General features: G+C 49.9%; 1 long non-coding RNA gene across 1 annotated transcript; it reads right to left on the bottom strand.

The window, feature by feature from the left end:
- Positions 1-682: 682 nt before the first annotated feature.
- Positions 683-17,275, bottom strand: LOC141041594 (uncharacterized). Its single transcript, XR_012202177.1, has 5 exons — positions 16,577-17,275; positions 15,439-15,513; positions 8,609-14,116; positions 7,475-7,543; positions 683-6,156 (listed from the first exon to the last, which is right to left on the bottom strand). It is a non-coding gene; the product is annotated as an uncharacterized lncRNA (long non-coding RNA).
- Positions 17,276-25,587: the final 8,312 nt, after the last annotated feature.

Genomic DNA, 25,587 nt, shown 5'->3' on the forward strand with positions numbered 1-25,587 from the left:
CAAATAAATCCTCGCAACCAACGCGATAATGGGTTGTCAATCCCTACACGGTCACTTACGAGAGTGAGATCTGATAGATATGATAAGATAATATTTTTGGTATTTTTAAGTAAAATAGAAGCAAAATAAAAGGCAACGGAAATAACTTGTTGACGGGAGATTAATATGATGGAAAATAGACCCGGGGGCCATAGGTTTCACTGGTGGCTTCTCTCAAGAGCATAAGTATTACGGTGGGTGAACAAATTACCGTTGAGCAATTGACAGAATTGAGCATAGTTATGAAAATATCTAGGTATGATCAAGTATATAGGCATCACGTCCGAGACAAGTAGACCGACTCCTGCCTGCATCTACTACTATTACTCCACACATCGACCGCTATCCAGCATGCATCTAGAGTATTAAGTTCATAAGAACAGAGTAACGCTTTAAGCAAGATGACATGATGTAGAGGGATAAACTCATGCAATATGATATAAACCCCATCTTGTTATCCTCGATGGCAACAATACAATACGTGCCTTGCTGCCCCTACTGTCACTGGGAAAGGACACCGCAAGATTGAACCCAAAGCTAAGCACTTCTCCAATTGCAAGAAAGATCAATCTAGTAGGCCAAACCAAATTGATAATTCGAAGAGACTTGCAAAGATAACCAATCATACATAAAAGAATTCAGAGAAGATTCAAATATTGTTCATAGATAAACTTGAACATAAACCCACAATTCATCGGTCTCAACAAACACACCGCAAAACAAGATTACATCGAATAGATCTCCGCGAGAGAGGGGGAGAACATTGTATTGAGATCCAAAAAGAGAGAAGAAGCCATCTAGCTAATAACTATGGACCCGAAGGTCTGAGGTAAACTACTCACACATCATAGGAGAGGCTATGGTGTTGATGTAGAAGCCCTCCGTGATCGATGCCCCCTCCGGCGGAGCTCCGGAACAGGCCCCAAGATGGGATCTCATGGGTACAGAAGGTTGCGGCGGTGGAATTAGGTTTTTGGCTCCGTATCTGGTAGTTTGGGGGTACGTAGGTATATATAGGAGGAAGGAGTACGTCGGTGGAGCAACAGGGGGCCCATGAGGGTGGAGGGCGCGCCCTGGGGGGGTAGGCGCGCCCCCCTACCTCGTGCCCTCCTGGTTGATGTCTTGACGTAGGGTCCAAGTCCTCTGGATCACGTTCGTTCCGAAAATCACGTTCCCGAAGGTTTCATTCCGTTTGGACTCCGTTTGATATTCTTTTTCTGTGAAACTCTGAAATAGGCAAAAAATAGCAATTCTGGGCTGGGCCTCCGGTTAATAGGTTAGTCTCAAAAACAATATAGAAGTGTATAATAAAGTCCAAAAATGTCCAAAACAGAATATAATATAGCATGGAACAATCAAAAATTATAGATATGTTGGAGACGTATCACCTCTCCTCCCCTCCCACCTATATATATGTGGGGAAGGGGGCGCCCAGAACACACAACATCAATTGTTAGCCGTGTGCGGCGCCCCCCTCCATAGTTTACACCCTTGGTAATATTCTCGCGGTGCTTAGGCGAAGCCCTTCGAGGATCACATCACCATCACCGTCACCACGACGTCGTGCTGACGGGACTCATCTACTACCTCGACACCTTGTTGGATCAGGAAGGCGAGGGACGTCACCAAGTTGAACGTGTGCAGAACTCGGAGGTGCCGTACATTCGGTACTCGATCGGTGGAGCGCGAAGAAAGTTCGACTACATCATCTGTGTTGTGAAATGCTTCCGCTTACGGTATACGAGGGTATGTAGACACACACACTCTCTCGTTGCTATGCATCTCCATAGATAGATCATTGCGTGTCCATAGAAATTCTTTTTGTTTTCCATGCAACGTTTCCCAACAGAGGCTAGGCCGAGTGGCTCCGAAGAAGGGCGAGGCGGTATCCCTTCCTCGAGGTGACACCTCCGCCTTGCCTTTCGTTGCTGCCGCGCCGAGGCCAGTTGTCGTGCGCCCCGCCGATCCTCAGGGCGCGACAAAGCCCACGCCCTGGAAGATTGGGGGCGCCCTGGCCCCGGCTAGGAAAAGGGCGCACAGCGCCGCTGACGAGTAAGTATCTTGCCTTGTTTTCGTTTACCATCCTTGATGTCGTGCCCACAATGCTCCCCTCCTGGCAACCAGGATGGAGACCATGGTGAAGAAGAGGAAGGGGGATCCGGGACCCCTGAGGCCACACCAGCCGCCACGGCCGCGGTGACCCTGGCGCAGACGGAGGAGATCGCCTCGTACTCCCCCATGAAGGAGCGGGCCCCTCAGAGCACGGTGGTGGAGCCTTAGGAGAAGGCTGCCTCCATTGGCCAGCAGGCTCTGGAGCCACCCGTCCCCGTCGCACCTGTGGGCGGTTCAGGGGCTCCAGAGCCCCCAGCTGCCCTTGCTGTGGCGGCGGCGCCGGTGCCGCCTCCTCCCTAGGCCCTTGTGTTGGTGGATTGCGGCCCCCTCGTCAGGCCCAGGGCTCTGGAGGAAGCCTACACCATGCTGGACCAGCTCCAAACCGATCTCTAGGACGCCGACAGGTGCATGGCGACGAGGCGCATGGGCCTGATCTCGGGGTGGCTCTTGGCTGACGCGTCTGTCAGGACGGCCTGGGGCCGGGCCGAAGCTGCCGCCACAGAGAGCAGGAAGGAGGCCGGCGAGGCAATGACGACTCGTGACGCGGCGTTGGCTGACGCGGCGTCCGCCAAGGAGCGTTGCAACACGGCGGAAGCCGAGCTGAAGGCCCTCCGCGAGGAGTAGGCTGCCCACACTCGTCGGCTCCAAGAACGAGAGGAGCTCAAGGCGCGGGAGGAGGCGCTCGCCGACCGCGACGTCAAGCTGGCCCAGGCGACCAAGGGGCAAGCTATGGAGAGGGACCGCCTAGGCAAGCTGAAGGAGGAGTTGGACAGGGCCCAGGCGTCCCATGCCTAGCTTGTCTCTGAGGAGACGGCCCGGCTGGAGGCTAGGAGAAGACCCTCGCTGCCGTCGAGAAGGCGGCAGCTGCGGGGCGCGAAGCCTTCATCTCCCTCGAGCTGAGGTCCCGCACGGTGCTGCACTCCCTTTACGGGGGAGGGTACGAGAAGCTGCTGGCGACTCCGGAGGATGGCCTTGCTGGGCTTCTCCCCAAGCTCGCTGAGGCGCTTGAGGGCATCGTCGCAGGGGTGGACTCCATGGTGGAGGGGGGGGTGTCGCGCGCTCTTCACCGCGGCGGCGACGCGTGCCTTTAGCCACCTCCACCTCCGGGACTCAAGCTTCGACCTTAGTGCACTGATCGAGTCGGTGGCTTCTGAGTCCCGCAACGCTACCGCCGAGGCCGTGAAGAAGCAGGTGGAAGCCCTACTGGAGAAGTTCCTCTGCATCCCCGACTCCGCGGCTGTGGTGACCGGAGTCGATGGCGAAGATGGAGGCGTCATCAACGATGGGCTCCCCAATGTGGGCGACAGCGGCAACCAAGGCGACGGCGGTGCTTCCTCCTAGTTCGACCCTGCAACATCCATCGTGCCTCGCGGGGGCGTGAGAATTTCTGCTTAAATCCGTGGACCAATATGTTTTGTAATAACCGTTGGGACTCTGCAATTTCCTTTTCCGTGCTCGATTTCCTTCTTGTTGTCTTAGTGTTCTGCGCCGGCAGGGCCCGGCCCCGCGCATACCTCAGCCGGTGTTGGGGCGTTCGGATCACCAGGACGAGGCCAAGGGGTGAGGGGCTACGTGACCAGTGAGGCCCCTGAGTCGCGATGCTCAGGGGTCCCCCTTGATGTACGAATGACCCTCATGAAAGAAACGTGAGTAGCGTCAGAGTTAATCCAGAGCCCTCCATACCTTTCCTCGCCAGCTTTTGCTTGGGACGGACATGAGAAGACCAGGTGCAAGGGACCTGGTGAGGTGGTGTGCGTCAGGCCAGGCCTGAGCGCAGCCCCCTCGCCCGGCCCTCCCGTAGGGAAAGCAGCATGGCAATGCTGGACATCGGGCCTAGTGGCCCTCCCGAGGTCATTGCAGCCGCTAGGGCGCCCTCAGTTGTTTATTTACCAGCGCGGAGCATGGCGCTTCCACTTTGGCGTGGGCATAGCCGCTCCTCGACCGTGTCGTCCGCCAGCGCGGAGCATGGGGCTTCCACTAGTGCGTTGATGGGAGTTTCCTCTGGGGGAAACTCCAGGGCGTGTACAGCCCCGTCCTGACACGTGGCTAGCACGGGAGGACTTGAGGAGGTGTATATGGGCACCCGTGAGCCAGCGCGGGACTCACGAGGCCCTACCTCAAGGTGGTTTGTGTCTGTATTTTTGGTTCTGAACATTTGTAAGGGCCCTGCGAGATGTTTAGGTGGCCTGCGCCGAGTGAATCTCTGGAGGACATCGCACAAGAAGGCCAAACACCAACGATCCTAGGAGGTGACGTGAACGGGGCCGGCCCGCCAGACAGAGTTCAGCCGTTGGGTTTGTCGATGCTGCAGGGACGGACCCGAGCACAGGCGCCGTGCCCAGTCTTCTCATGCAACATCCTAAAGAAAGACAACCAGCGCGCGGCTCCCACGACGGCGAGGCACCGGGTCACGCACCCTGACTCATCCACTCTCGATTAGCTCATGCGAAAACAAGGCACCAAGGACCAAGGGAGGTGACGTACACGGGAGCTGGCCCGCGAGACAGAGTTTGGCCACTTGGGTTTAGCGTCGCTGCAGGGACGAACCCGAGCACAGATGCCATGCCAGTCCTTAATCATGAGGCGGTCGCGGGCGGGCTTGTGAGGGCGCACGAAATTCGTGGTACTCTATCAGAGGAAGAAGGAACGAAAGGGCATCGGACTATAAGAACAACTGAGTAATTCAAAGCTCAAATGAAAAGGAATTATCATTTCCAAATCAAGGGATCATATGCCAATGGTCTGATTAAGAATGGATAAGTGGAATAGACTTAGGGGTACAATCGACGGCAATTTGATTGGTCGATAACCAGCTCATGTTCAAAATGACATCTGAGCCGGAAAGATAATTTAAAAGGATCAACCGATGATTGTGTGCATTCGCACTCATGTTGAATCAATAGGATCAAAATGACGGTGTCAAAGGAGACTAATGAACATTGCCAGACATATGGGAAGCATCCATAATGCAAGCAGACAAGTATTTGTAGAGCAATAAAGTTGCTAAGGATTTTCAAAGGATCGAATAGTATTTCGAAGACTTTTGTGAAACACCTAAACAACTGGGGATGAGCGGATACTCGATAAGTGCGAGGAATTATCTGTAGGGGTATTCATGTGGAAAAGAACTGCAAGGCAGTAGACATAAAGGATTCTCGGAATATCCAAATATTTCAGGGTATCTTGTAATAACAACAACAATTGGAAGTGAAGTTATGGACGACAACTGTATGTAGTTTTCCATAGGGATTTATCACTGGTATGGAATTGCAACGGCGAAGGGCACAAGGGTCTCGGGGAAACATCAGAGAGTATCTTCAAAATTTACTGGTGCAGCAGGCGATCATCTGGACTGAAGGGGCTCTCCGGAAGGAAGGTAGTTACGAGAACCTAGAGTCAGATTTAGTAAAATCATTTAACCCGAATAGAAAAGAGATCAGAGTCCCAGAGTATGGATGAGGAGTAAAAGATCCTAATACCACCCAATGGCGACGTGGGCCCGTAAGGCACACAACCATGTTAGTAAAAGTTTTGCAAGACTAGACTCAACTTCGGCCAAGAATTTGGAAAGGGGGATTCCTACAGGCAGTCGGCTCTTATACCAACTTGTGACGCCCCCGATTCAATCGTACACTAATCATGCACGCAAACGTGTACGATCAAGATCAGGGACTCACAGGAAGATATCACAACACAACTCTAAAACATAAATAAGTCATACAAGCATCATAATACAAGCCAGGGGCCTCGAGGGCTCGAATACAAGTGCTTGATCATAGACGAGTCATCGGAAGCAACAATATCTGAGTACAGACATAAGTTAAACAAGTTTGCCTTAAGAAGACTAGCACAAACTGGGATACATATCGAAAGAGGCGCAGGCCTCCTGCCTGGGATCCTCCTAACTACTCCTGGTCGTCGTCAGCGGCTGCACGTAGTAGTAGGCACCTCCGGTGTAGTAGGAGTCGTCGTCGACGGTGGCGTCTGGCTCCTGGGCTCCAGCATCTGGTTGCGACAACCAGGAAGAAAGGAAAGGGGGAAAAGAGGGAGAAAAGCAACCGTGAGTACTCATCCAAAGTACTCGCAAGCAAGGAGCTACACTACATATGCATGGGTATATGTGTAAAGGGCCATATCGGTGGACTGAACAGCAGAATGCCAGAATAAGAGGGGGATAGCTAATCCTGTCGAAGACTACGCTTCTGGCCACCTCCATCTTGCAGCATGTAGAAGAGAGTAGATGGTAAGTTCACCAAGTAGCATCGCATAGCATAATCCTACCCGGCGATCCTCTCCTCGTCGACCTGTGAGAGAGTGATCACCGGGTTGTATCTGGCACTTGGAAGGGTGTGTTTTATTAAGTATCCGGTTCTAGTTGTCATAAGGTCAAGGTACAACTCTGGGTCGTCCTTTTACCGAGGGACACGGCTATTTGAATAGATAAACTTCCCTGCAGGGGTGCACCACATAACCCAACACGCTCGATCCCATTTGGCCGGACACACTTTTCTGGGTCATGCCCGGCCGTGGAAGATCAACACGTCGCAGCCCCACCTAGGCACAACAGAGAGGTTAGCACGCCAGTATAAATCCTATGCGCGCAGGGGTCTGGGCCCATCGCCCATTGCACACCTGCACGTTGCGTACGCGGCCGGAGAGCAGACCTAGCAACCTCCCTTTCAAAGGAAGTTGCGTTACGCGGTCCAACCCGGCGCGCGCCGCTCAGTCGCGGACGTCACGAAGGCTTCGGCCGATACCACGACGTCGAGTGCCCATAACTATTCCCGCGTAGTTGGTTAGTGTGTATAGACCAAATGGCCAGACTCAGATCAAATACCAAGATCTCGTTAAGCGTGTTAATTGATGTAACCACGGACACTGACCAGGGCCAGGCCCACCTCTCACCTAGGCGGTCTCAACCTACCCTGTCGCTCCGCCACAAAGATCTACCCAGAGGGCCGTCGGGACAAAGGTCCTTTCAGCCCCCAATCCGTGAATCACTCGCGGGTGCTCCACGAGCCGACCCGACTTTAGTCACCACATGTATAATGTATAAAGTATATAGTATAAACCCGTGATCACCTCCCGAGTGATCACAGCTCGATAGTATGGCACAGCAGACGGACAAGAATGTAGGGCCACTGATGGAAAACTAGCATCCTATACTAAGCATGTAGGATTGCAGGTAAAGGTAACAACAGTAATGGCAAAGACAGGCTATGCAGCAGAATAGGATTAACGGAAAGCAGTAACATGCTACACTACTCTAATGCAAGAGTATAGAGAAGAATAGGCGATATCTGGTGATCAAGGGGGGGCTTGCCTGGTTGCTCTGGCAAGGAGGGGTCGTCAACACCGTAGTCGAACTGGGGGTCGCCGGCAGCCTCAGGGTCTACCGGAAAGAAGTAATGGAGGGGGAACACAATAAATAACAGAGCAATCAAAGCATCACAAAGCGTAACATGGCAATACGCGTTCCTAGAGGTGACCTAACACAGTAGGAGGTGATACCGGCGGAGGGGGGGAAACATCCGGGAAAGTATCCCCGGTGTTTTGCGTTTTCGGACAGATGAACCGGAGTGAAAAAGTGACATGTTTGCTATGCTAGGGGCACGTGGCGGACGAACGGGCTGCGCATTCAGATTCGTCTCGTCGTTCTGAGCAACTTTCACGTACAAAGTTTTTCCATCTGAGATATTGTTTATTTTATATTAATTTTCAAAGTTTTAATTATATTTTTGGAATTTCCAGATTTAATAATAATTCGAGTTGACTAAGTCAATTTGACTGGTCAAAAGGGGAGGGTATGGCCCACATGGCATAGCCTGCACCTAAACAAATAAATAAAACTAACCTAATTAAATGGGACCCACGTGTCATAGGGTAGCAACTAAATTAACTAGCACTAATTAGTTCCTAAACTAATCTACAGAGGGCCGGCCACACATCCAGCCACGGGTGTGTTGCCATGGCCAACATGCATGGGCGCAAAGTCATGGCGGTCATGACCATTAGCAGTAGTAACAAGCAACAGCGTAGTAGCAGGAGTAAGCAGCAATAGAGCAACGGCGCAAGAGCAGCAACAGCGCAGCAAGCAGAGGCATCAGGCGGCGGGCGGCAGCAGCACAAGAGCAGCAGGAAGAGCAGCGCAGCAGCAAGCGAGCAGCATCAGTGGGCAAGCAGCAGCGATTAGCAGCAGCAAAGGAGAGCAGCAGAGCAGCGGCAGGGCCGTGGGCGGCTGCGGCACGGCACGCGTGGGCGCGCGGTCAGGCGAGCCAGCACGCAGTCGGTGAGGCGTGGGCGTGCCGGGACAGGGCTGGCTTGCGGCGGACACGCGACAGGAGCGGGCGAGCATGCGCGGAAGTGGGGCTCCGACCATGGTGGACAGCGACGCGCTGGGGCATCTACGGCGACGAATCAAGACGAGGAACAAGGGGGAAATGGAAGGGATGCTCACACAAGTCCGATGGCGAGGTCGGGGAGCGCGGGGGTGGCTGGACGCGACGAGCTCGACGACGAGATGCGGCGGCGGTGGCGGAGAAGACGACGCGATGGCAAGGCAGCAGGGCGTCCGAGCTCGAACCGATGCACGTAGTCGGTGGAGTCGGAGCCGCTGAAGCTCCAGGGCATGCTCAGGAGGCTCGGGGATGGTCGGGGACGCGTAGGTCGACGATGACAATGGCGGCCATGGCAGACGAGGATGGAGCAGCGCGAGGGAGATAGGGGAAAAGATCCTGGGGATCGTCCAGCGCGTGTGTGGCATTGATCTTGTCTGCGCTAGGGCTACAGGGATCGTCGCGGTGGAGCGCATCGTGCGGTCCATTGGCTCTGGACGGCCATGGCGTCTCGCGCGTCCAGAGGTGCCGGAGAGGGATGAAAGGCCGGCTTGGGCGGGCCAGGCCGTACCGTAGGAACAACTGGGCCAAGTGCACAGTAGTTAGGTTCCTTCTCCATTTACTATTTCTGTTTTCTATTTTCTCTACGGTTTTCTATTTATTTTAGCTATCAAATGTGCCACTTTGCACATAATTACTGGAAAATATTTTAAAGCAGCACGCAATGTTACAATTTATTTTGAAAAGGTTGGATATTTATTTAAATTGAAACGGTAAATTTAATTGTTGCTAACTGTGATTAAATAGGTTAGGGACATTTTCTTAATTCAAAATATGTTGGATAATTCATGAAAAATAGTTAGGGAATATTTTCGACGTAACCCACATTTTTATTTTGCCATTTGAAAATTTTATTTATTTGACTTTAAATTAAATTTGAATTCGAACGGGATTTAAATCATCGCGAGATTGACAACAGTAATCGTGGTGATGTGGCAACATTAGTACAGGGTTACTGTAGCTTAAATATCCGGGCGTCACAATTCTCCTCCACTACAAGAAATCTCGTCCCGAGATTTAAGAGGTAGAGTAAGGGGAAAGATGTGGTTACGAAATTCTATCGAGTCTTCTCGGTCTTGGTTGCTCTTCTCAAACAGGTCGATCCATTACATTGATGTCTTCATTGCTCTACTTCAGGTCATCATGATGATGTCATCATCCTTTCTTCAGAAATTTCATCGTACTTACGAAAGGACAAGGGGTAACTTCGGAAGAATGGACCTTACAAGGTTGACTATCTGGCAGATAACTCAGGGAATGTGGCAGAAAGTAATTCTCGAATAGATACTTAAGAAAATATCGTGAGTAAATTAAGAAGGTACCATTAGAAGTTTCCAAAGGGCAGGCAATCGTTCGATGGCCTAATCAGAAGGTGAAAGGGGTTCGGAGCAACGAGAATAAGTATTGCGTCTGATACCAGAATAGATCACTAGGCAGGCGGCCCGTGAATTACATACGAAGTCAAGCGCGAGGAATAACTTTGAAAACAGAGTGTACAGGAGAGTCACGTTTCGATCCTATGGAACTGTGGGTTATGGGCCCACCATGTGGGTTAAAAGTAGAAAGGGCGGTGATATTTTGCACAGTCATGATAACAAGGCATGTCAGAGGATAGCCTGCCAGTTATGTTGGCATCAATGCCGGTACCAAGGGCGAGGGACAAAGAGAACCATTTTCCTGCTCGTTGAACGAGGCGGACCAATAGGCAAAGTTCTCGTCCATCGGCGGTTACCGGAATGTCATCAACAATAGTAACAGGGTTACACTAGACAGGATGGTACACCGAGGTGTTTACATAAGCAAAAGAATATTACTGCTTAGATCATATAGATCACAAGAAAGGTTAAACAAGACAACGGAAAGGAAAATGTGATTATCAGATCAAACAGAACAATGTGAGTTTAAACACATATTTCAAGGGTATATCCTTCCCAAGGATAAACAGAGCATGATATCCATGACAGGATATAATGTAGAAAACTCTTTAGGTAAGGGGAGAGAAATTTCATGACATTACCCATACACCGGTGTTTGGATAATTGAGCAGGAAACATTTAGCTTTGGGCTTCAAATGTTCTTGTTGAAAAATGGAGTACCACAGACATGCTTAGAGATAGCATTGACATGGTCTTCAAGCAAATATCACACTTTAGATACACAAAGGATCCATCAGGAACAACTTATAGAATAAGTCTTAAAATTTCCTCATGGAAGAATGGCTAAACTTCCTAAAAAGGATAACATAACAATAGGTCCTCCGCCCAGGTATGCTAGGCATGACATCACCTTACCGGGTCTTACAAATACCAAAGTTATAACTCTTGGAAATATGTCCCAACCATCATATCTGACCGAGATTCAGATCTGATTGGTGTCAGTATACCTCGGGCTTAGGATACCTGAGAAGAAAAGGTGCGACACAAATTGACGAGATGACAATGTAAGATTCCCGGGAAATGAACTATGGGAGCGAGTTCTGAAACCAGAGTTCGTCATTAAACCAGGAGAGGATGAGGAGGTGGCTGATGGACTCAGCGACATATCACCGAGATTCCCAAAAAGATGGATTTCCACAATTATGTGAGCAAGGAGATAACATTTGTCATATAAAATGATATAATGATGTATGCTCGAGGAAAAACATACACAATTAAACATTGGTTGAAAGGTGTGCCCGAAATATGGCATTATGTAGCATGATTAATGTTAGAATGGTGATTCAATAATCAATAGTCTGAGAATGAACGGTCGACCATTAACTTCAAAGCAATAGGGTTGCTAGAAGGGCAGAATCCAAACCGTTCACCTATTGGTATTCCGGTTGGAAGCAACACGGGGACCAATAAGAATGGTGATGGCGAGAAGCATCACTGTATCAAGAATTCTTAAGAGGTGGTGAGATTCTCACAACATCCTCGACATAAAAGATGGTAATACTCCAAGGTAGAGAACAAATGCTGGATAGCAAGGATCTCAAGGTATAACACGAAACACGAACAAGTTTGTGTTGAACAGAAGGCAATAAAGTGGTCGATGATAACACAAATCATCGAGGGCAAGGATGGTATTTCTCTTCATGAATTCAATTGATATCCTGGAAGAGCTCAAAATGTTGATGATGATCATGAAACAATTGTCGAGAGATTTCATGAAGATGTAATCAACCGGTGATGACATCAAGTCACAGGAATGATGAAGCGAAAGGTTATTGGAACCAAGGGTACGACACAAACTCGAAATCAAGTTTGTTGTTCAAGGGGAAATGATATGACGAGGAAGATGGACGTAAGCTTAGCTCATCGTCGAAAATTTTGCTACGAGGAGAAGGGCCAGGTAGCACAGTTAAAATTTAGTACGATAATGATATAGCCGATCAGGCTTGGGATGACTTGGAGGGTTAATAAACTCGTAAGCAACGAAAATCACTTAGAGTTATTGAATCGGGGTGCGGACTCGATTCACTATTCGGTGTTCTCAGTTGACGACAACCCAGAACCCAAGAAAATTGGAACCGGTGAGAAATAGCAGTTGATGAAGAACCCATAAGAAGTTATGCAGTTCCATGATATTCTCGAGATAACAAAGTATAATACTCGACGATAGATCAAAGTAAAGGTTGGAGTGGGGTATTGATCCGCAGAAGACAAATACTTAAACTTGCCTGAGAAATGGGATCAAAGTAGAACAATATGGTCAGAACCACAGCTGCAAGGGATCCAATTTAATAACACCGAAGAATTACCCGAATGATTAAATATTCTTGCAAGAAGCTTTCATGATAAGTTCCACATCGTGTCCATGGGCATGAACACAAAGTTCAAGGTCGACTCCCACTTCCTCAATGCATAACCTTCCATTCACCTCTCGTATTTCGAAAATGACATTAGTTGTTGAAAGTTTTACCTGGTGCAATACCAGATAAGTATGACCCGTGAAATCTTTCGGGTTCACACAGATTAGGGAAGGCGTTTGTTCAACCCATCGGGGCATCATAGGAACATTACCACAAACTTCAGAGTAATTAATACAAGCTCAAAAGTAGAGTATGGTTATCAAGCAGAGGATACAAATTACCAAAGGCATTATATATCCATGGAAATGATCACAAGGTTATTGAATATGAAGGACACTGTCGGATAATAACCCAACAAGGGGTCTTGTGGTCTACAACGGAGCTGATGCGAGTATTGGTACTCTATCAGAGGAAGAAGGAACGAAAGGGCATCGGACTATAAAAACAACTGAGTAATTCAAAGCTCAAATGCAAAGGAATTATCATTTCCAAATCAAGGGATCAGAAGCCAATGGTCTGATTAAGAATGTATAAGTTGAATAGACTTAGGGGTACAATCGACGACAATTTGATTGGTCGATAACCAGCTCATGTTCAAAATGATATCTGAGCTGGAAAGATAATTTAAAAGGATCAACCGCTGATTGCGTGCATTCGCACTCATGTTGAATCAATAGGATCAAAATGACGGTGTCAAAGGAGACTAATGAATATTGCCAGACATATGGGAAGCATCCATAATGCAAGCAGACAAGTATTTGTAGAGCAATAAAGCTGCTAAGGATTTTCAAAGGATCGAATAGTATTTCGAATTCTGTGAAACACCTGAACAACTGGGGATGAGCGGATACTCGATAAGTGCGAGGAATTATCCGTAGGGGTATTCATGTGGAAAAGAACTGCAAGGCAGTAGACATAAAGGATTCTCGGAATATCCAAATATTTCAGGGTATCTTGTAATAACAACAACAATTGGAAGTGAAGTTATGGACGACAACTGTATGTAGTTTTCCATAGGGATTTATCACTGGTATGGAATTGCAACGGCGAAGGGCACAAGGGTCTCGGGGAAACATCGGAGAGTATCTTCAAAATTTACTGGTGCAGCAGGCGATCATCTGGACTGAAGGGGCTCTCCGGAAGGAAGGTAGTTACGAGAACCTAGAGTCAGATTTAGTAAAATCATTTAACCCGAATAGAAAAGAGATCAAAGTCCCAGAGTATGGACGAGGAGTAAAAGATCGTAATACCACCCAATGGCGACGTGGGCCCGTAAGGCGCACAACCATGTTAGTAAAAGTTTTGCAAGACTAGACTCAACTTCGGCCAAGGATTTGGAAAGGGGGATTCCTACAGGCAGTCGGCTCTGATACCAACTTGTGACGCCCCCGATTCAATCATACACTAATCATGCATGCAAACATGTACGATCAAGATCAGGGACTCACGGGAAGATATCACAACACAACTCTAAAACATAAATAAGTCATACAAGCATCATAATACAAGCCAGGGGCCTCGAGGGCTCGAATACAAGTGCTTGATCATAGACGAGTCAGCGGAAGCAACAATATCTGAGTACAGACATAAGTTAAACAAGTTTGCCTTAAGAAGGCTAGCACAAACTGGGATACAGATCGAAAGAGGCGCAGGCCTGCTGCCTGGGATCGTCCTAACTACTCCTGGTCGTCGTCAGCGGGCTGCACGTAGTAGTAGGCACCTCCGGTGTAGTAGGAGTCGTCATCGACGGTGGCGTCTGGCTCCTGGGCTCCAACATCTGGTTGTGACAACCAGGTAGAAAGGAAAGGGGGAAAAGAGGGAGAAAAGCAACCATGAGTACTCATCCAAAGTACTCGCAAGCAAGGAGCTACACTACATATGCATGGGTATATGTGTAAAGGGCCATATCGATGGACTAAACTGCAGAATGCTAGAATAAGAGGGGGATAGCTAATCCTGTCGAAGACTACGCTTCTGGCCACCTCCATCTTGCAGCATGTAGATGAGAGTAGATGGTAAGTTCACCAAGTAGCATCGCATAGCATAATCCTACCCGGCGATCCTCTCCTCGTCGACCTGTGAGAGAGCGATCACCGGGTTGTATCTAGCACTTGAAAGGGTGTGTTTTATTAAGTATCCGGTTCTAGTTATCATAAGGTCAAGGTACAACTCTGGGTCGTCCTTTTACCGAGGGACACGGCTATTCGAATAGATAAACTTCCCTGCAGGGGTGCACCACATAACCCAACACGCTCGATCCCATTTGGCCGGACACACTTTTCTGGGTCATGCCCGGCCGCGGAAGATTAACACGTCGCAGCCCGACCTAGGCACAATAGAGAGGTCAGCACGCCGGTCTAAATCCTATGCGCGTAGGGGTCTGGGCCCATCGCCCATTGCACACCTGCACGTTGCATACGCGGCCGGAGAGCAGACCTAGCAACCTCCATTTCAAAGGAAGTTGAGTTACGCGGTCTAACCCGGCACGCGCCGCTCAGTCGCTGACGTCACGAAGGCTTCGACTGATACCACGACGTCGAGTGCCCATAACTGTTCCCGCGTAGTTGGTTAGTGTGTATAGACCAAATGGCCAGACTCAGATCAAATACCAAGATCTCGTTAAGCGTGTTAATTGATGTAACCACGGACACCGACCAGGGCCAGGCCCACCTCTCACCTAGGCATTCTCAACCTGCCTTGTCGCTCCGCCACAAAGATCCACCCAGAGGGCCGTCGGGACAAATGTCCTTTCAGCCCCCAATCCGTGAATCACTCGCGGGTGCTTGACGAACCGACCCGACTTTAGTCACCACATGTATAATGTATAAAGTATATAGTATAAACCTGTGATCACCTCCCGAGTGATCACAGCCCGATAGTATAGCACAGCAGACGGACAAGAATGTAGGGCCACTGATGGAAAACTAGCATCCTATACTAAGCATGTAGGTTTGCAGGTAAAGGTAACAACAGTAGTGGCAAAGACAGGCTATGCAGCAGAATAGGATTAACGGAAAGCAGTAACATGCTACACTACTCTAATGCAAGAGTATAGAGAAGAATAGGCGATATCTGGTGATCAAGGGGGGGGGGGCTTGCCTGGTTGCTCTGGCAAGAAGGAGGGGTCGTCAACACCGTAGTCGAACTGGGGGTCGCCGGCCGCCTCGGGATCTACTGGAAAGAAGTAACGGAGGGGGAACACAATAAATAACAGAGCAATCAAAGCATCACAAAGTGTAACATGGCAATACGCGGTCCTATAGGTGACCTAACACAATAGGAGCTGATACCGGCGGAGGGGGGGAAACATCCGGGAAAGTATCCCCGGTGTTTTGCGTTTTCGGAAAGATGAACCGGAGGGAAAAAGTTACATGTTTGCTATGCTAGGGGCACGTGGTGGACGAACAGGCTGCGTATTCAGATTCGTCTCGTCGTTCTGAGCAACTTTCACGTACAAAGTTTTTCCATGTGAGATACTGTTTATTTTATATTAATTTTCAAAGTTTTAATTATATTTTTGGAATTTCCAGATTTAATAATAATTCGAGTTGACTAAGTCAATTTGACTGGTCAAAAGGGAGAGGGTATGGCCCACATGTCATAGGCTGCACCTAAACAAATAAATAAAACTAACCTAATTAAATGGGACCCACGTGTCATAGGGTAGCAACTAAATTAACTAGCACTAATTAGTTCCTAAACTAATCTATAGAGGGCCGGCCACACATCCAGCCACGGGTGTGTTGCCATGGCCAACACGCATGGGCGCAAAGTCACGGCGGTCATGACCATTAGCAGTAGTAACAAGCAACAGCGTAGTAGCAGGGGTAAGCAGCAGTAGAGCAACGGCGCAAGAGCAGCAACAGCGCAGCAAGCAGAGGCATCAGGCGGCGGGTGGCAGCAGCACAAGAGCAGCAGGAAGAGCAGCGCAGCAGCGAGCGAGCAGCATCAGTAGGCAAGCAGCAGCGATTAGCAGCAGCAAAGGAGAGCAGCAGAGCAGCGGCAGGGCCGTGGGCGGCTGCGGCGCGGCACGCGTGCGCGCGCGGTCAGGCGAGCCAGCACGCAGTCGGTGAGGCGTGGGCGTGCCGGGACAGGGCTGGCTCGCGGCGGACACGCGACAGGAGCGGGCGAGCATGCGCGGACGTGGGGCTCCGGCCATGGTGGACAGCGACGCGCGGGGGCATCTACGGCGACGAATCAAGACGTGGAACAAGGGGGAAATGGAGGGGATGCTCACACAAGTCCGATGGCGAGGTCGGGGAGCGCGGGGGTGGCTGGACGCGACGAGCTCGACGACGAGATGCGGCGGCGGTGGCGGAGAAGACGACGTGATGGCGAGGCAGCAGGGCGTCCAAGCTCGAACCGATGCACGTAGTCGGTGGAGTCGGAGCCGCTGAAGCTCCAGGGCATGCTCAGGAGGCTCGGGGATGGTCGGGGACGCGTAGGTCGACGATGACAGTGGCGGCCATGGCAGACTAAGATGGAGCAGCGCGAGGGAGATAGGGGAAAAGATCCTGGGGATCGTCCAACGCGTGTGTGGCGTTGATCTTATCCGCGCTAGGGCTACAGGGATCGTCGCGGTGGAGCACATCGTGCGGTGCATCGGCTCTGGACGTCCATGGCGTCTCGCGCGTCCAGAGGTGCCGGAGAGGGATGAAAGGCCGGCTTGGGCGGGCCAGGCCGTACCGTAGGAACAACTGGCCAAGTGCACAGTAGTTAGGTTCCTTCTCCATTTACTATTTCTGTTTTCTATTTTCTCTACGGTTTTCTATTTATTTTAGCTATCAAACGAACTTTATCAAATGTGCCACTTAGCACATAATTACTGGAAAATATTTTAAAGCAGCGCGCAAAATTACAATTTATTTTGAAAAGGTTGGATATTTATTTAAATTGAAACGGTAAATTTAATTGTTGCTAAATGTGTTTAAATAGGTTTGGGACATTTTCTTAATTCAAAATGTGTTAGATAATTCATGAAAAATAGTTTGGGAATATTTTCAACCTAACCCACATTTTTATTTTGCCAGTTGAAAATTTTATTTATTTGACTTTAAATTAAATTTGAATTTGAACGGGATTTAAATCATCGCGAGATTGACAACAGTAATCGTGGTGTCGTGGCAACATTAGTACAGGGATACTGTAGCTTAAATATCCGGGCGTCACACCTGTCTTGAGAGGGGCGACTGGTGCACCTTCCTATGCGAGAGAGAAAGGCGCCCCAACAGTGGGCGCAGGACCTGGGGCGTGATCATCGGACGCCCCAGCCTCCTGATGGCCCCTGAGGAGGAGCTGCTTCTTCTTCTTGGGGACGACCTTAGGAGGACAGATGGCACCCTCGTCATCTGAGTTCTCGACTGCTGCGGCCTGGTAGGCGTGCTCGAGGGAGCACACCGGATCCTTCTCGTCGCAGGAGACCGTGATGATGTCGCCGCTTCCTGGCATCTTGAGAACATTGTAGCCGTGGTGAATCACTGCCATGAACTTGTTAAGGGCCGGATACCCGAGGATGGCGCTGTACGGGCGGCGAATGTGGGCGACGTCGAAGTCGACAAGCTCGGTGTGGCAGTTGTTGCGCTTGCCGAAGGTGACGGGGAGACGAATCTGCCCTATGGGAACGGTGGAGCCATCGGTCACCCCTGAGAAAGGCTTGGTGGGGAGGAGGTGGTTGTACGGCACCTGGAGCGTCTCGAATGTCTCAAAGGAGAGGATGTTGAGCCCCGCACCACCATCGATGAGTGTCTTGGTAACGAGGACGTTGCTGATGGTCGGCAAGCAGAGTATCGGGAGCGCACCAGCGGTGGCTGAACACTTGAGCTGATTTGTAGAGTCGAAAGTGATGGCGTACTTGGACCACCCGAGGGGACGCGACGCCTCGAGCTTGGGGAGGGCCTCGTTCACCTCACGAGCGAAATGCTTGAAGATGCGATGAGAGGCGGAGGCCTGAGCGCCACCTAGGATGCAGGCAATGGCGCGAGGCTCTTGGAAGCCCCTAGCCCCATCGTCCTGTCGGTGGTCATCGTTCCTCCTTGGCGGTGGCGGTAGCGGAGGGAGGCCGGCTTTGCCCTGAGGACGGTCCTCACGAGGCTACTCCCTCCAGGGGCCATCGCGAGGCTGGCCCTGTCGGCGGTCCTCACGGGGCTGATCACGCCAGTCCTGGCGGGGGTCGCGGTTGTCCCAGCGGCCTCCACCGCGTCTTCCTCCGCGGCCGTATCGTTGCGCTCGGGACGGCGGCCAAGGTGCCCGTCGCGGATTGCCCTGATCTCTTGGCAGTCGTTGGTGTTGTGGCTGTGAACGTTGTGGAAGACACAGAACGGGTGGCTGCCCTTGGAGGATTCAGCGTGGTCGCAGCCGCGCTTCATCTCAGGTTCGGCCGCGAGCACGGTAGGACCCTTGCGTTCCACGTCCTTAGCCTTGGCCTTCTTGTCTTCAAGATTGACCTCCAGAGGCTCCAGGAGGGAGAGGCGGCCTTCCTTTGCCCTCGCACACCTGGCTGCCATATTGAACATCTTTAGAGCCAAACACAAGTCCTCGTGGATGGCGAGCTCCTTCTTCATCTTGACATCCCGGACGCCATCAGAGAACGCCGAGATGATAGCCTCATCCGACACCTTCGGGATCTTGAGGCGAATGTTGGTGAAGCGTTGTATGTACTTGTGCAAGGTTTCGTCTGGCTGCTGCTTGATGCGCCGCAGGTCGCCTGCTGCGGGAGCGCGGTCACGAGTGCCCTGGAAGTTGGTGATGAAGCGCTCGCGCAGCTCGTCCCAAGAGGAGATCGACCCCACCGGAAGGTTCAGGAGCCAAGTTCGCCATGACTTTGTCGTTGTCGTTCGCCGCCTCGATACTCAGCTTGTAGAGCTGGAGGAACTCAGCGGGGTCAGGAGTGTCGTCGTAGCGTGGAGGCAGATATGGCTTGAACTTGCCGGGCTACACGATGCGGCGCGGCTCTGGAGTGAAAGCACGGCAACCTGCCGCACTCATAGGGGCCAGCCGCAGGGAAGGAGCGTCAGGCTGCGACACAGGAGCCTAGGAGGATCCGGCTGCTGTCTCGTCTGCACGCGCTGCAGCTGGATCTTCCGTGGCTCCCAGATCATCTGCACCATCGGTTCATGACATGGTTACGCGTACACGCGACAAGAGCCGCCACATCAAGTAGTGCATCGATGGTGCGGTCATATATGACCCGTCTCGTCGCGCGGTTTTGGTCATGTGTGAACCCGTGGATCTTCACGAGGTTGTCCAGTCTCCGGAGTGGCGCAAGGTCATGCAAGTCGAGCTCGACGCCCTTCATCTGAATGGCACGGGGAGTCTTGTTGCCCCTCCGCCCAGAGTCAATGTCATCGATTGCAAGTGGGTGTTCAAGGTCAAACACAAGGCGGATGGTTCTGTTGATCGCCTCAAAGCACGTCTTGTCACCAAGGGGTTTAAGCAACAGTACGGTTTGGATCCCATCTATGCTGCTGAGTTGCTTCTCAGATGCAGACTGGGCTGGGTGTAGTGATGATTGCAAGTCCACAAGCAGTTTTGCAGTATTTCTTAGCCCTAATCTTGTGTCTTTGAGCTCAAGAAAGCAAGCTACTGTCTCAAGGTCGGGCACAGAGTCAGAATACAAAGCTTTAGCCAATGGAACAGCTGAAGTAATTTGGATACACTGAGTCCTTGGAGAATTGTGAGTCTTCATGCCACGACCTTGAGTCTTGTGGTGTGACTACTTGGGAGCCGCCTATTTTTTTGCCAATCCGGTGTTCCACACCAGAAGAAAGTATACAGAAGTGGACTTTCACTTTATTCGAGAGACAGTTGCAGCTAAGGCACTTGAGTTCCGGTTCATATCCCCCAAGGAGCAAACTCCTGATATATTTAGTGCCTGTTCGGTAATCCGCCGCTTCACGAAATCTCCACAATCTCCGGAGCACGTATTTCTCCGCCCTATGAAATTCAACTGCAGCCCGCTCCGCTCCCGGAGCAGAATTGTGGAGTGGAGGGACTCCGAACTACCGTCATTTCTATGAAATAGGTACGACCTTAATCTTCTTGTAGGAAACTAAGATTGAGGGGGGAGGGGTTAAACATGTATATTGTTGAGATAAGTCTGTTGTCCAGACGCCTAGATCTCCTCTAACTAACCCATGTATATACATCAGCTATGCCATGTGCTCTAGAGCACGTATATAAATACATCCCCGAGGCCATCATGTTGGTTGTGCCGACCCAATCTCTTTCGCTTGTTTTACAACCAAGGTTGCCAATTACTGGCCAAATTACTCTATATGAGACGTAGAGAGGAGACGAAGAAGGTGATGATATGAACAAACATGGTGAACCCACGATAAACCCTTGTCGTCCAGCGGCCGGATAGATGGATGGATTTCGGCAGTCAGTTAATGGCGGTCACCGTCACCGGCCACGATCAAGAAGCAAAAAAGCAAGCCAACAAGAAGCCAGGCATTACTAAACTAAACTGTGTTCTCGTCTGGCCGAGTTTGCTTCTATCTCAACGGGCCCCGGCACCCTCATGCAATCATGCTGATCATTTTCCATGGGTAATGGCGGTGTCGTGTCCCGTAGCACGATGGGCTAATTGTTTACCAGATATAGCGGTGTGTGCCGTGCCCTACCTTGTGGCTCGAACACGGAAGCTACACAAGAACACGGAAGCTACACAAGATAGGCCGCGGCACAGGAGATCTAGGAGGGGGCGGGTCCGGCGCATTGGGGACCGACACGTCGGCTCGATCTGTGTCCCGCCGATGGGAGCCGGGCCCCGTCTGTCCTGATAAGGTTCGGTGGGGGGCTGAGGGTGGTGGCTCGTAGCCGCGTCCCGCTGTCTATAGTCTACTCCGGTACTAGTACCACCCTCCACCTCTCCGTGCGTCCTAGTGCGACGGTGTCCCGCTGTCTATAGTCTACTCCGGTACCACCCTCCACCTCTCCGTGCGTCCTAGTGGCTAGTGCAACGGTGCCGTGAGGTGTCACTCTTTCTCCTTTGGGTGAACCTGTGGCGGATAACGTGGCCGTCGGAGTGGTGGTAGTACTTATTTACTGTACACAGTCCAGCAGACAGTGCATGCTGCACAACCGCAGTTCCTCTCATCCGGACGAACAGACAGGCATGTGTCGACGTCTCCAAGAACGGCGACTGCTCACACGGCACCTTTCATTCTCTCTTGTGGGAGAATGAAAGGAATGCGGCCGTTTCACCTTTCTACATTTCGTAGTCCAGTGGCATGAGCTTCCGGAGGAAGAGAAGGCGTTGCTTCATTCACGGGAGGATTCATTGAACCACGGGTGTCCGTCCAAACAATTTTCTATCAAACGTGACGACAGTGAAACACAGCTAGTGCAGGGGTATATATAAGGCCAAGAGGCCGTCTGGCGTTTTTTATTTATATAAAGCACCCAAAGTGACGTGTAACAACGTGCGGTCCTAACACTGATATACACGATGAGTGGATGACTACGACGCCCGAAAGGGACGAAATCTGCTCGCGTTGCCCACTTTCCATTTCGAACGTGGAGGCGGAACTGGTTCGCGCTGCTGGTATCGCCGGGCCTCGGAGCATCCATGCCGCTTCTCTTCCTCTCTGGGTAGAGAAGCATCGATACGGCTGGACCACGGAACAGCCACGTCAGCTTAAGTTTGCCGGAAGGATGGCGCAACTTCCGACGGATCCGCCAACGCCCCACCGCCACCGAGAAGCATGTGATGTGTGCATCCGGCCGTCCAGTGATTTCCGTTTGACGCTGGTCCCCCGGATGATCTTTCCATACAAGGATTATTTTCATATTTTTCTTCCAAAAGGAGTATTAGAGCAACTCCAACACGCCCGACCTAAACGAACGTCGCTTTTGTCCGTTTGGATCGGCCGCCCGCTCGGCGTCCGCCCTATTTATGATTTGGATCGGCAGTGCACGCACTGCCCGCGACCCATTTCATGTCCGCGCACAAATTTGAAAAAGCACGCAGCGGCCAGGCTATCGCCCAAAGTTCATGCCGGCATCATGCCAGTGGCCTGCATACAATGTCAGCTCCAAAAAATACCACCCAGTTTATGCTGGCGCACTTGCCTGCGGCCGACACACATGCCAGCACATAAAAAGGTGCAGGAAATTCAACCACGCCATCTCGATCGTGGTCATGCTAGCACACTTGACCGACATACAAAAAATGGATGGCGGTCGCCGCCATAGATCACTCGTCGTCGAACTTGAGCATGTCGGTCTGCATCTTCTCGAACCACGGCCTCTTCCTTGGCAACACGGTGTTGAGGTCCACCTTCATGATCTCCATCCCCGTCATCATGCTAGCGAGAGACACTTCTTTTGCCTTGGTATTGGCATTGGCGGTCTCGAACTCTAACATCTTGGCTTGCTTCTCCGCCTCCATCTCAAGCATCCTCGCTTGCTTCTCCGTCTCCAGCTCAACCCTCCTCCTTTGGATCTTCATAAAGGCGTTCATTTGTTCTTAATTGTCTTGCCGGCGCTTCTCCTCCCTTGAGTCCTTCTTGGTCATCATGCCCTCTACGATTGCGATCAAGGCGATCGACGCTGCATCCCGCTTGTCCTCCTTCTTGGAGTTGGTTTTCCCCCGCGGCCCTGGCTTCTCGCCCTCCCCAACCTCCTCCACGGCTTTCTTCCCCCCACGCGCCACGAGAACGGCATATTGCGCCTTGAACTTCTCCCCGTTGATGACCAACCAACAATGGGAGAGGTTGATTTGCCTTCATGTTGGACCTTGAATGCCTCCAAATCTCGGAATGCCTACAAATGAATAGCAAGCAAGCATACGGGCAAATGGATATGCGATACGTCTCCAACGTATCTATAATTTTTCATTGTTCCATGTTGTAATATTATCAATCTTGGATGTTTTATATTCATTTACTAGCAACTTTATATCATTTTTTGGGACTAACCTATTGACATACTGCCTAGTGCCAGTTGCTGTTTTTTACTTGTTTTTTTTACTTCGCAGAAAATCAATACCAAACGAAGTCCAAATGCCACGAAACTTTTTGGAGATTTTTTTCTGCCCAGAAGACACCCAGGAGGCCCAAGAAGTGCACTAGAGGGGCTCTGTGGGGCCCACTAGGCACCAGGGCGCGCCAGGGCCCCTAGGCATGCACTGGTGGGTAGTACGGCCCACAGGCACCCCCTCCACCGACCTCTGCCTCCATAAATACTCTAAAATCCCCAAAAACCTAGGGGAGTAGATGAAACACAATTCCAGCCGCCGCAAGGTCCAGAACCACGGGATCCAATCTAGAGGCCTTCTCGGGCACTCTGCCGGAGGGGTCAACGATCATGGAAGGGTTCTTCATCATCACCCTTGCCCCCCCCCCGATGATGCGTGAGTAGTTTACCACGGACCTACGGGTCCGTAGGTAGTAGCTATATGGCTTCTTCTCTCTATTTGATCTTCAATACAATGTTCTCCTCGATGTTCTTGGAGATCTATTTGATGTAATGACTTTTGCGGTGTGTTTGTTGGGATCCGATGAATTGTGAGTTTATGAGCAGATCTATCCATGATTATTATTCAAGTCTTTTCTGAACTCTTTTATGCATGACTATTATAGCCTTCTATTTCTTCTCCAAAACTTTGGTTTGGTTTGGCCAACTAGATTGATTTTTCTTGCAATGGGAAGATGTGCTTTGTGATGTGTTCGATCTTGCGGTGCTCAATCTCAGTGACAGAAGGAGACATGACACGCATGTATCGTTGTCGTTAAGGATAAAAAGATGGGGTCTATTCCTACATGAATAGGTCTTGTCTACATCATGTCATTGTTCTTAATGCATTACTCCGTTTTCCCATGTACTTAATACACTAGATGCATGCTGGATAGCGGTCGATGTATGAAGTAATAGTAGTAAATGCAGGCAGGAGTCGGTCTACTAATCTTGGACATGATGCCTATATACATGATCATTACCTTGGATATCGTCATAATTATTTGCTTTTCTGTCAATTGCCCAACAGTAATTTGTTTACCCACTGTATACTATTTTCTCGAGAGAAGCGTCTAGTGAAATCTACGGCCCCGAGGTCTATTTCCTATCATCTTAAAAACCAAAAATACCTTGCTGCACTTTTTATCTATTTATTTTATTTTGTGTTTTTGCAAGATCTATTTATCAAATCTCATACAATTTAATCTATCTCAGTACTGAGGAGGGATTGACAACCCCTCTTACGCGTTGGGTTGCAAGTATTTGTATTTGTGTGTAGGTGTTGTTTACATAGTGTTACTTGGTTCTCCTACTGGATTGATAACCTTGGTTTCATAACTTAGGGAGATACTTACCGTTGTTGTGCTGCATCATCCTCTCCTCTTCGGGGAATTACCAACGCAGATACAAGCAATCCGGAAGAATTTCTCACGCCGTTGCTGGGGAGATATCACCAACATCTATCAGGTTCCTAATCACAAATCTCATCTCCTTGCAATTACTTTGTTTGCCATTTGCCTCTCGTTTTCATCTCCCCCACTTCTAAAACGTTTTTAGAAAAAAAACAAAAATATTTGCCTTCTTTTTCGTTTGCCCTTTTCTCGTTCGATCTTTTGTTTGCTTGCGATCTTGTTTGCGTAGTCAAGATGACTCAATAGAATACCAAATTGTGTGATTTTTCTAATACGAATAATAATGATTTTATTAGTACTCCGATTGCTCCTCCAAGTGCGGAGTCTTATGATATTAATGCCGCTCTGTGGAATCTTGTTATGAAAGATTAATTTTCCGGTAGTCCTAATGAGGATGTCGCGTCCCATCTAAACACTTCCGTAGAATTGTATGATATGCGAAAGAAAAAATATGTGGAAAATGATATTGTGAAATTGAAATTATTTCCTTTCTCCTTGCGAGATCGTGCAAAAAATTGGTTTTCATCTTTGCCTCGTAATAGTATTGATTCTTGGGATAAGTGCAAAGATGCTTTTATTACTAAGTATTTTCCACCCGTGAAAATTATTTCCCTTAGAAATCAAATCATGAATTTCAAGCAACTTGAGCATGAACATGTTGCACAATCTAGGGAAATAACGAAATTTATGCTAAGAAATTGTTCTAGTCATTGCTTAAATCTATGGATGATTATACAAAAAAAATGCGGGATTGAATTTTGTTTCTAGAAAAATCTTTTAGACTCCGCTGCGGGTGGACTTTTATGGAGATTAATTTGGGTGAAGATACTAAATTGTTGGACAATATCATGGCAAATTATTCACAATGGCATATCAAAAG

This window comes from Aegilops tauschii, chromosome 2, assembly GCF_002575655.3.
Source record: "Aegilops tauschii subsp. strangulata cultivar AL8/78 chromosome 2, Aet v6.0, whole genome shotgun sequence".
Classification (NCBI taxonomy): domain Eukaryota; kingdom Viridiplantae; phylum Streptophyta; class Magnoliopsida; order Poales; family Poaceae; genus Aegilops; species Aegilops tauschii.